We start from the raw sequence: 11,548 nt of genomic DNA on the forward strand, positions 1-11,548 counted from the left end.
CCAGTCCCTGGTCCTCCCCACGCAGAGTGCCCCACCCAGTCGGGAGGACCAGGAGCACAGGCTGTCCGGCCCGGCTGGTCCAGGCCAGGGAGGAATGCAGGCCAGAGCAACAGAGCTTCCGGAAACGGTGTCCAGAGCCCGACTCCAGGGAAGTTTGGAAAAACATCTCAACCTGAGCCAGTTTCGCAGCCGTGTTTAGAGGAAGGAGAGAACTTCCAATTCCTGTCCACGCTAGGTGTGAACAGCCAGCATGGGGCCCCCAGAGTGGAGGGAGGGGGGAAAGACGAGGGCCTGTCACAAGTCCAGGCCTTGGTCAAGTGACGGCAGGGATGGTTAGATTCAGGCACTCTGCCCGAGCTCTTCCACCTGCTTGTGGTGCCCTGACTCCTCCCGCGACCTTAAACACACACCACACACACCACATACAACATACACCACACACACCCAGGATCTCCAAGGGTCGAGGAGGAAGAGGGACCCAAACGAGCAGGAAGCATCTCAGCCCTGCAAGGCGAGGGTCAGGGTAGCCCCCCGGCTAGAGGCCGAGCCTGGCAAGAACAGGCAATGAGGCTTCAGGTCTGGCCCAAGCGGACAGCTGGAATGAGACACCTGCACGTGGCTGAAACCCTGAAAGGGAGCCACCTTCCGAGGGTAGACAGGAAAAAAATCCAGCCACTAGCATAGAAGACAGGGAACTTGCCTGTCTCCATCTGCCTTAGTTCGTGGTGGGAAAATTAAGCCTTCCACTAGAATTTGTAGCCACGGGCTGGCACTCATGCCAATTTCAGGTTCAAACTGACATGATCATGGGGTCCAGGAACCCCCAGGCTGAGAAGCTGACACAGATGTTAGTTTTAGGGCAGGTCCTGGAGATCCTGGCAGAAACAAGCACAAATGTACCTAGAAAGGTAAACCTTCTCAGGTCACTTAAGATACCCACAGATAAAGCTCTCTAGAGAATGAATTTGAAAGCACAAACTTTAAAACACTCGGGAACCAGCAGTCACAATTAAATCAGGATAAGATCCCGCAGAACTTCAAGTACTAGTAGGATCAGATAGAGAGAGGAAAAAAATAAAAATGTTTAAAATCTTGCCAAAGGGCAAGAATTGAAAACATAAAAGGATAAGACATGATGAGAAAAGGAGAGGAAGATCTGAAAAAGAACTTTTATAAACAAGGTCCTGCTGTACAGCACAGGGAACTACATTCAGTATCTTGTAATAACCTATAACGAAAAAGAATCTATGTATGTATAACCGAATCACTATTTGTACAGCAGAAACCAACACAACATTTTAAGTCAATTAAACTTCAATTTAAAAAGAAAGAGAACTGTTAGAAATGAAAATATATAGTAAATTAATCAAAAAATTCAAATGCAAATACCAGGTATTTTGGAACAAAAATTTTCTGGAAGATAGAGCTAAGGAAATTCTTCAAAGAGATAGGAAGGAAAAAAATGATAGAAGATCCAAAAAGAAATACTAAGAAAATGTCCTTCAGTGTAGATTTCTCCACGCAGTGCCTTAGCTTGAAAGCCCTTCCAAAAGGGAGCCTTAAGAATTTCAGTGCAGATAATTTATTTGCGAGAACAGGAAACACTCGCAGGCAAGTGGGGACATCATATGGGAAAGAAAATCAGCCAATAAAAGATGCGTATTACGCCAGCCACTGCGTGGGCCACTGAGCTTCATCCCCAGAGGAAAGTCTAGGAGAAAGGGTAGGATACATGCCTCAGAACTACCCCACTCTTGAGTCAAGAGAGCAGGAGTATTTCTACAATACCCTACACCGGTCACTGATTGTCAAGGACTGCTTCTGGGCGCATTGACTCCTCAATACTCCGGCCCTTGGGCACAGAGGTGCAGATCCTGGCAGTCTAGAGGGAGCAGAGGAAGAGTTAAGATCAGGGAGATGTGAGAGAGGGAAGGTAGCTTCTGCTCTACCAGTGAAATTATCATTCAGATTCGGGGAAAGTAGTGTGTTTATTATTAACAGTTGTTTGGCATTTCATAGAACGACGTCCCACCATTTCCTTATTCATACTGTTGAAGTATATTTAGTTGTTCACGTGCTTGTGAACTGCACTTGCTGCTGCAGGAAACATTCTGTGCAAGTTGCTTTGTGCACACAGCTGGAAGTTTGTCCAGGGGATACGCCCAGGAGTGCATGTCCTAGGCTTTGGGAAGAGAATCTTTAAATCTAATAGCTATCTCCACATTTTCCTCCAAAGTGATATACCATTTGTCCTGGTGACAGCAAACAGTTCCAGCAGCCCCGGCTGCCAGCACATACAGCCAGCACCTCAGCCAAAGGGAAGGCGTCCTCCGCCACCTCCTATCCTCCGGGGACACCCATGAGAGAAGCAGTACGCTCACTTCCTGCCTTCACAAACACCATCCGCATAATGAAATGCCTACGGTTCAACGTAACAGACCGCACGACTTCAGGCTAATCTTCTCATGGTCTCAGCAACAATGACACCACATCATTGTTGCCACAGCGTCAGGGAGGTCTCAGATCATCACATCTCCTGGAGTTGCTGGTCCTTCCTCGGCCCTGCCGTATAATAGCACAGTAGAATTCCTGAACCCCGAACCACCATCCCAGGACGTGGGTTTCTCATTTTATGGATAGAAAATTACAAAGACTCTAAAATTGCATGCATCTTATATAGGGTAGCTTCAAAAGACATAAAGTGATAAATGACTTTACAGTCTTTCTCAATTATCCGTAAGTCAAGCAGACAAAATCAGCAAAAAAAAAAAAAAGTATTTTTAAAACAATTGTTAAACTCAGTAATTGTACTCTTAGGCATTTATGCCAGAGAAATAGAAACGTAGGCTCCCACAGAATTCTATGCATGAATGTCCACAGCAGCTTTATTTGTATTAGTCAAAAGCCGGAAACAACCCAGATGTCCTTCTTTGGGTTAATAGCTAAACAAACTGGTTCACCTATACATGAATGAAAAATATTACAAGTCGTATCAGTAAACGAAGAATGTTGTGGCCATCAAGCCATCAGCCGCTACCACCACACCGGCAGTGAGCAGACGGAACTCAGGATGCAGACAAGCGGGCAGCCCGGCCTCTGCAGCCGCCCCCAGCAGTGCCCCCTCCCAGGAGACTCAGGACGTGGAAGAACAGGGCACTGGCCCTAGATAGCTAAGGGATGATTTCAATGAGCCCAGACCTTTGTGCCTTCCCATACCCCGAAAAGGGCTAAATTTTTTAACTTGAGATATCTGGTTTTCTTTAATTAACAGTAATCTTTTGATGTTTTGACTACCTGGTCTTTGTTGCAAAAACTCATATTTCCTGGCTTCTACCTTGTCACTTTGTAACAGTTCTTGGAGCGAGCAGAAAGGCTGTCATCTGGGGCTTAAGTCCTCAGAAATGCCCATCAAATAAAACATAACTCTCAACTTTTAGGTTGTGCGTTTTATTTCAGTCGACCCATACCTGAAATACTACACAGCAACAAAAAGGGACAAACGTGTGGATCTCCCAGGAATGACCTGAGTGGAAAAAAAAAAAACAACAAAAGGTTACAAACTGTTGATTCCACTTATAGAACACTCTTGAAATGATAAACGTTTAGAAACGGAGAACAGATGAGTGGTTGCCAAGGATTAGGGATAGGAGAGAGGGGAGGGAGGGGAACTAGAGAGGTGCTTGTAGTGGTAAAAGGGTAACAGGAGGCGTCTTTGTTGTGATGGTTGTATCCTGACGTGGTGGTGCAGGCACCAACCCACACATGTGCTAAAACTGTACAGAACTACACACACACACACACACACACACGAGTACAGGTAAAACTGATGAAACCTGAACAAAACTGCATCGACATCAATTTCTGGTGGTGATGTTCCAGGATACTTTTGCAAGATGTTACCATTACAGGAAACTTTAAAGGATACAATGAATTTCTCTGTTATTTCCTACAATTGCCTAAGAATCTATAATTTTCTCAAAATAAAAATTTTAACTAAAAATTGGTTTTTTTTTTAAATAAATAAACTTGATCTAATGTATTTGTTTAGAACTCTGCACCCAGTAATGAGAAAGCCCATACCATTCTCAGGTATACACAGGAACCAAATCAGCCCAGGACTTTCCTGATTTTAGCACTGAAAGTCTTTTATCTCAGGAAACCCTTCAGCCCCAAACAACTTCAGATGGTTAATCACTCTAACATTTACAAAAATTGATTATGCAAGATTCTCGGCACACTTCAAAGAATAGGTAAACTATGCATCGTATTCTCTGACTACCATACAATTAAATTAAAAGTCAACTTAAAAGACTTTTTGATCCTTATATACTTGGACATTTTAAAACACACTTCCAGATAACTTATAGGTCAACAGATAAATCAACAAATTTTTAAATACTTCAAAGCAAACAATATAAAGATACTCCATATTAAACACATTCAAAGCACGTGAAGATGCAGTGAAACACGTTCTTTCCTGCTCAGTTCCTAAAGCTGGTGGGCCTGTAAAAAAGGCAGCTTTCTGTGCTAAAAACAGCAGCTTGACTACACTTGATGTGCCTGATTGCGTTGAAGAGTTCGTACTCCTGACACAGCAAAGTCCATTTCTAGGAATTAACTTCAGGAAATCGCCTACAAAGAGGACAAAGATCTGCACCCCGATAGTCACTGCAGCATTGTTTCTTAGAGGTCCCAGGGCAGGGGATTAGTCCAGTCACCTTTGGCACACACATGGGCCGGATTATCACGGAGCTGGGAGAAACAACGTTGAAGAACAGTTACAAACGATGTGGGGAAGTACTTGTGGTTTAATCTTAAGTGAAAGGAGATGCGAATATGCAGCATAAATAGTGAATCGAAACTATGTGCAACAGTTGTGGAAGAAACACTGGGAAGAAACATGCTAGCGTAACCGCACTGTCATCTCCAGATGGCAGGAGGTTGTCACTTTCTTAAACTTCACTGTATAGTTTCTGCTTTTTTTTTTTTTTTTGCAATGTGCTTATAATAGTTCTTAACGTCTTTAAAGGGGAGTTTACTTTTTCGATGTTAGGTAAAGGGGGAGAGGGGAGAATGAAACCCAGAAGGCTGCTGAGAATTCAGCTGACAGGGTGAAGCTGCAGATGCGAGGAGGAAGAGGAGAGGGCTGTGAATTCTAAGAGAAAGGGTTAGGCTCTTTCTTGGCCCAGAGTCTTGCTTCCCTGGGGGTTAAAAAAAAAAGGAAATAAAAATGCTAAAAGAGCACAGTGAAGAACAACTTGATTTATACTTTAATACCTCTCTACAATGAACCAAATTTAGCAATGCTTCTATTTATAATAGCCCCAAACTGGAAAGTACACACGTGTTCCTCCACAGCAGGATAGACAGATACATAGAGGCAGGTTCAGATACAATACATGGGAGCATCTACGCCCACAGACCACAGTGTGGACAAACCTGTCAAATAGTGTTGTGTGAAGGATTCAGGAAAGTACTTAGTGGATATTCTATTTACAAAGAATATGAAAATTGGCAGAATTAATCTATGTTGTTAGAAACCAGGAGACTGTTCCCTTGGGGGAGGGGAGGGTGACTAGGAGGGAGCACGAGAGGAGGTTCTGGGAGGCTGGTCCTGTTCTCCTTCTTAACCTAGGTGCTGGTGATGAGAGGGGTGTTTAGTCTGTGAGCAACTATCGAACTGGGTACTTATGATCTGTGTACCTGCTCTGTGAATATTATATATCAATATAAAGTTTTCAAAATGAAAAAAAAATAATGGTGCTTGGAAGCATACTTGGAATTTATCTTCCCTTAATTGGATAAAGGTTCCTGAAAAGCTACTAGGCTTCCTAGAATTTTTATTAATAATTCAGGTCTCCCAAGCAGTGTTCCAGACAAAGTAGCATCTGCTAAGACATCTCATGCCCCTTGTTTGGAAACCCACTTCCAGCTCTGGCTGGCTGTTCTCGGAACCAGAGCTGTTTGCCTCTCCTGATGGCCACAGAGGCACCTCTGCCTACTGCTGATAATTAGCTGCCGTAATTTGATGTATACAGTATACGTGGACATCAACACGGCATCACACGGCAGGACACAGCTTGGCCTAAAGGGGAAGAAAGGTTGGGAATCCAGAGCTTATTCAGAGAGGAGACTTTCTCATCCTATTCTGCAACCCTAATGTTTATCTGGCATCTGTGGTTACGAAGGTGAGCAAAAACACGAGTTGTCGGAGGCCACACAGAGAGGAAGTGGGAAAGCCCATGATCATGCCTTGCCCTGGCCTCCTGGTCCAGTGCCCTGCCCTGCATCACCACAGCATTTCTCGTATCCCATCCAAGCTGAGCCTCCCCATGGCCCAGCCCTGAAATCCCAAAGCAGAGGCGCCGGGTCTCACAGCTGGAAGGGCACCTTCTCTAGGACTCTCCCGGCTGGCATCCTGACAGAGGTGAAGGATCCCAGAATCTCCACCTGAGCTCTCCCTGCTTTTCTGTGACAGATGGGCTGGAATCCTTTTAGCTCAGACTTCACTGGTGGGAAAAGGCTTTGGGATGGTATGATTTGGTTGGACCAAGGAACCTCTCCTTTTAATTCAGTTAGTGCATGGTTCCAGGCATCTGCTTTCAAACACATACAAGGCCTCCGTGAATCAGTCACATCCTCTCACAGGAAGATCTACCCATTCATTTTGGGCCGCAGACACTTTCCCCTTACCTCCATACCCTCCTAAAACAACCATTATCTCTTTGAAATGGCCTCTCCCAGACTATAAAATGTGTACTGATTTAGGAAAAAAACACATACCTCTTTCTTCTTCCGCAAATACTCAGGGACAAATTAATCTGTCCACCTGAACTTCCGGCTTCTCTCTTTCTGTGAAACTGAATTACTTGCAATAATTTGCATGAAAAACTTAATGTATCCTAAACACTACAGGGGGCTGGGGGGAGGGTGTTGAGCAGGCTGCTGCCACCCCTTCCTCAAGTCATTTACTGAGGATGGAACCCCTTGCCCAAAGAGAGAGCCACGGACATTTAGGATGCTGCCGTGGTAGCAAGGAAATAGGATAGATCTGAATTCATAGCAGCTTGTACTGAATCCCACAGAATCTCAGAAGTGGAAGAAGTCTGAGTCCTGGAGGTCGGAGTCTCCACCTACTTCATCCTTCACCTTGCAAAGGTGACCAGACTTTTGTGGCCTTCACTTTCCCCAAAGTAGTCAGGGGTGTGTGTGTGTGTGTGTGTGTGTGTGTGTGTGTGTTTAAGGACTGTCTTTGTTTTTACATTTTGAGCCAATTCTTTTACATTCAGATGTGGATTTCCCGTCCACGTGGAAGACCAGCAGGTCCTACATCACTGGGCCGCATTCTCACAGGGAGCGATCAGCAGGAGACGAGGGTCTTCTGTCTTCGGATGGGCGTGTGCTGAAGAATCTGCCTGTCCCTTCCACACACTGTTTTGTCTCCAACAAAGAGGTCCATCATGAGTCGCCAATTATTATTTCACTTGCCTCATATTTTTAGAGCACAGAAACATTTCTTTGTAGCCACTTCTCTGTTATACATGGAAAAAAATCAGACACACCAAGAGAGCTGAGTTTCAAGAAAAACAAGAGACCGTATTTCTTCGTAGGTAAAAAACATTCCTCAGCGCTTGGTTAGCTTCTCTCAGTGGTTCTGGCTCAAGGTCTCTCAGATGCTGGCTGAGCCCCAGTCATCTGAAGGTCTGACTAGGGCTGGAGGGTCCCCTTCCAAGATGGCACACTCACAACACTTGTATATTATACTGTTTGTTGTCAGGAGGTCATAGTGCTTCACTGTGTGAACCTCTCCAAGGGGATGATTAAACATCCTCATGACAGGGTACCTGGTTTCCTCCAGCACGAGTGAACCAAGAGAAAACAAAGTAAAAGGTACATGACTTTTATGACGTAGCCTCAGGAGTCAAATTCTGTTATTTTCAGTGTCCTGCTGGTGACACAACAACACACAGGGCAGCCCTATTTGGTACCGGAGAGGACGACACAGGGGTGTGAATACGGAGAGACAAGACTCACTAGGGGTCTATCTTGGAAGTTGGATGCCATGTATTTCTATGATGCTTATAAGAGACGTCCTTAAAATAAGACTAGGACATGGAAATGTCTGAAGTAAACTCAAGGTGGCTATACTAGCATCAGACAAAACAGACTTACCAGTCTTTGACATATCAGACAAAAGAGCACCGTTAGGTATATAGAGAATGAGATTAAATAATGATAAAATTTCAATGTACTAAGACTATGTGATTATTACAAAATATATTTAATAAAATAGGTTCAAATGTATAAACCAAAAATTAATAGATATCGGAGAGAAACTGACAACTTCACTACCACAGTGGAAGATGTCAACACACATCTCTCTAGATCAAGGAGGCCAAAAAAATAAAAAAAGAAAAGACAGAAATTTTGAACAATACAATGAGTAAGTTTGATTTATTGGACACATATAGAATTCTGTACCCAAGAATTAGGGATGACACATTTGGAGCACTTATGAAAACTGACCATATACTAAACCACAAAATAATTCTCAGCAAATTTCAAAGAATCATTACCAACGTGTTTCCCAGCACAGTACAAGTAATTAGGAGTAAAAAGCAAAATGTAATTATGTTTTAATTCCAACACACTTGAAAAATTTAAGCACGCTACGAACTCATGGGCCAAAGAAGAAATCACCTAGAGTTAAGTTAAGTCATGGTTTATCATTCTACACTGTGTGTAAATTTTGGAATATTATCAGTGTGCTGTCAAAGTTGTATTGGTTCGTACGTTTAGGAGCAAGCTCTCTTATAACTGAAGAAAAATTCTTTAAAGATCTTTTTAAAAGCTGAAAATGGTTCATAAATTGGCCATTCTTTTGTGCAGACAGTGTGGCTGGTTTGATGACTTCAGAAATTGATATTCTTTCCACTTAAGGTTTCTAAAGAAGCTGCAAATGTGGTATCAAGAAGCAATTAAACTACTTCTCTAATCCTACCCCAATGCATAAATATAAATACACAAGAAGTCTATATACCAGATCGTATTTTTAGTTTTAAGGAAACTAGTCACGATTAGAAATAAATGCCCTTGAGGACCTCTCTCTCAAAGCAAGAATCGTTAAGTCTCAGGATTTGAGTCTGTGAAGAACTGACTGACTACGGTGCTGATGAGGGGATACTGGCTAAAACTTAACCACGTGGAGGTCTTGAGAGAGGCTGAGAAATATAACCTTTAGCTACGTGTCTAGCTAAACATTGGAGTTCTGTTATTAAAGAAAGAGGCTAGAGTAACTATCGGAGAATCAGCAGCAGACTCTGCCACAAAGCAAATTGCTCCTAATTGGACCATGAATCTGATATAACCTTGATGCCAAAACCAGACATAAACCATATAAGAAAAGAAAATTCCTGGCCAGACTTACGAACATCGAATAACAAGTAAAGGTAGAAAGTCCTAAACAAGATATTAGCAGCTGAATACAGCAGTGTATAAAAAAGGTGGTATATTATGACCAAATGTTATTTATTCCAGAAATGTAAGCGTGGTTTAGCATCAGAAAATCTATCATTCTCACAAGCCATACTAACAAATTAGAGGATGTGAACATCTCAATAGGCGTAGAAAGAGCATTTGACAAATTTACTCATTCATAAAAACTCTATGAACAAAAGCAAACAGAAGAGAATGCTTTAACCTAACTAAGATTAACTAATAAAAAACTATGGGATACCATTGGCAACAACATGGATGGACCTTCGGCAGTCAGGGGGGTGGGTACTATCCAAGCAAACAAACAGCCAGACCTGGAAATAGAGAGCAGGCGCCCCTGACTCAGGGACTCAGTGGCAGCCATGGTCTAGGAAAGGCTGAGCCCACACACCCATGCCTTCTGCCCAGCCCACCGCCAGCGCCTGTTTCCTGCTCCCCCTGGGTCACCCTCCGAGTCTCAGATCCACCTTACCTTCCCTGAACCCCAGGCTGGGGCAGCTCTGCTCTGTGCATCAACACCCCCTGCTCCCGGGCCGTGTGCTGGCATCACTGCAGGTCACGGAGCCCCAGGGTGCCGGACAACTCACTCCAAGAGCTTCTACTTGATGGAGGGAGGAAGGCGATGAAGTCTGTATCCTCCTGACATTCCTGTGTTGAAACCCTAAATACCCAAAGTGACAGTACTTGGAGGTGGGGTCTTCGAGAGGTAATTAGGGTCAGAAAAGTCACAGGGTGGGGGGAACCCTCATGATGGGATTAGTGCCCTGATAAGAAGCCAAGGACAAGTCCAAGAGATGCATGCGCCCAGCGTTCACAGCAACGTTCCTTACAACAGCCAAGACAGGGAAGCAACCTAAGTGCCCACTGATAGGCGCCTGGGTGGAGAGGCTGTGGTATTTACACACACACACACACACACACACACACACACACACACACACACACACACAAACACACACGGCGGAATACTACTTGCCATAAAAAAGAATGAAATAATGCCATTTGCAGCAACATGGATGGACCTGGAGATCATCATTCCAAGTGAAGTAAGCCAGCAGGAGAGAGACAAATATCACATGATATCACTTATATGTGGAATCTTAAAACATGATACAAATGAACTTACCTGCAAAACATAAAGAGACTCATAGACAAAGAAAATAAATTTATGGTTTCCAAAGGGGGAAGTGGGGGGAAATTAGGAGTTTGGGATTCGCAGATACACCTACTATATACAAAACAGACAGACCACACTCCCACTTTACAGGCGAGGAAAGGGGGCGTCTGAGAGGTCGAGGATCCGGACCCAGGGCACAGCATTGGTCAGCGGTGACGGCAGGACTTGAACCCACGTGCAGGCCTGGCTTCCCTCTGCCTGGAACAAGGGGCCCCAGCTCCTTCCGTGCGGGGCAGGCCCCAGACACACAGACAGAATCCCTCGTGTTTACGCTAGAGCCTCCTTTCCCAAACCCCCTTGACCTGAGGGACAAAGAGGTTCCCCAGCTTCCTTCCCCAGGGCCTTCCCCCGCCCCCTCCCCACCCCGCCCCGCCTCAGCACCTCTCACCCGACGTCAGCCACCAAGGCAGCCAGGCAGAAAGGCCTGGGGACAAGTAGTTGATTGTGGACGCTCTCGACTGGCCTTCCCCGAAGTCCCAGGAGAAAGGAAATCTAGACGGCATGGTGGGTGAGGGGGTGGACAGGCCGGGCCCCGGTGAGCAGGGAGCAGAGGGGAGGCTGGGCAGTCAGAGGGCAGGGGTGAGGGGCAGAGAGACGCCGGTGCCACTTCCTATCGGATCTTCAGTAAAGCCGCATCCACGCGGACCAGACAGTAACCCTGCCACCCTCCCACACCCCGGAGCCTCAGAGTGGGTCTGAGATCCTCTCCGAAAGCTGGGAAGACGTGTCATCCTGTTTACCTGTTAGCCGGGGTCAGTAAACTACGGCCTGAAGGCCGAACCCAGCCAGCAGCCGTTTACATACAGCTTACTAGCTGAGGATGGTTTTTCCATTTTTAAAGGGCTGAAGAGAGAGAAGGGAGAGGAGGAGGACAAA

The sequence above is a fragment of the Camelus bactrianus genome, chromosome 34 (assembly GCF_048773025.1).
Source record: "Camelus bactrianus isolate YW-2024 breed Bactrian camel chromosome 34, ASM4877302v1, whole genome shotgun sequence".
NCBI lineage: Eukaryota > Metazoa > Chordata > Mammalia > Artiodactyla > Camelidae > Camelus > Camelus bactrianus.